The sequence below is a fragment of the Frankliniella occidentalis genome, unplaced genomic scaffold (genome assembly GCF_000697945.3).
Source record: "Frankliniella occidentalis isolate FOCC.00 unplaced genomic scaffold, Focc_3.1 Scaffold345, whole genome shotgun sequence".
NCBI classification, from domain to species: domain Eukaryota; kingdom Metazoa; phylum Arthropoda; class Insecta; order Thysanoptera; family Thripidae; genus Frankliniella; species Frankliniella occidentalis.
The window spans coordinates 15521-16719 of record NW_026267468.1 but is presented as its reverse complement, the minus strand read 5'-3'; positions in this window follow the sequence as shown (position 1 = coordinate 16719).

Sequence of the window (1199 nt, the reverse complement as noted above, 5' to 3'; positions counted from 1 at the left end):
GATATACATAATATACACTTGCCATGTTTTCATACTTCCATACATCTACATTTTACATACTATTTCTAGCCTCTGTGTAGGGTACTGACGCACAGGACATACTACATTTCATCACCCATAGAGCGCAGCACATTTGGCGGCAAAACTGTAATTTTCAAAACCGTAAATACTACTGACACACACATCACATACCCTAATTAAATTTACACATACCAGCACTTCCATTATAAAAATTCACACGAAAATACTATTAAAATTATCTACTTTTTTATGTCTGATCGGTGAGTACAAGAGGAAAGTTTTGGTCTGAAGGATTGAATTTCTTCTAAACCCCTTTCTCTCTTTGCAGGCTTTTCTATCTTGGTCTCGTGGCCTCGTTCTGATGCCGGAATCTGATGATTCTTTATTGGGGTTGCAGTGGGGCAAAACCGCGCGTGACGGATGGACGTTTCGACGATTTTTTTCGTAGTTATTAGCATATTTCAGTATCGTGCCGTTGACCTAAATTTCCGACAACTACGCCAACTCTCGGGGCATCTAAAGACGTATTTTTCGGTTCCGCGATCAGCATTGTAGAGTCAGTGGTTCGAATTCTACAGCCCCGTTAACTTGCGTGACGGACAGACAAATTTTGGAAGCCATTTTCGACATGGTGGTAAAAATTGTCAAAACTCTGCGAATTTAACAAACATGTGTTTCTGAAAAAAATCGTGATAACAGCTATGGGATTAGGTCAGACAACCACGTTGGCGTTGGATTTTTAAATAATCGCTGTGGTCAGATATAAAACATTTCGTAGCGTGACGGAGGGTGACGGACAGACAAGAAAAAAGTGACGGACGGACACGTACAGACCAGGGTCGTTTTTCTCATACAAATCATTTATTTTGGGCATGGTTTTAAGCCTGAAAATTAAACTAAGTCATAGTATAACAAAATAAAAAAGAATGAAATGAAATGAAAATGATATATCTTTAAACAGACCATGTTCATAGCCGTCAGACGCTAAAGAAGTTTGTTTTGTGAGTTTTCTCAAAGTCCGTTCGAAATAATAAACCAGAAGAGAGTGCGTTGTCTGTCCTAGTTCAACTGATACATCCACCCCAACATAAAAACATAAAAGCATCACCACAGCTAGTCCTTCCAGTGATGAAATCTAATTGGCACTGACTTACTACTTACAGCACCCAATACGTGTA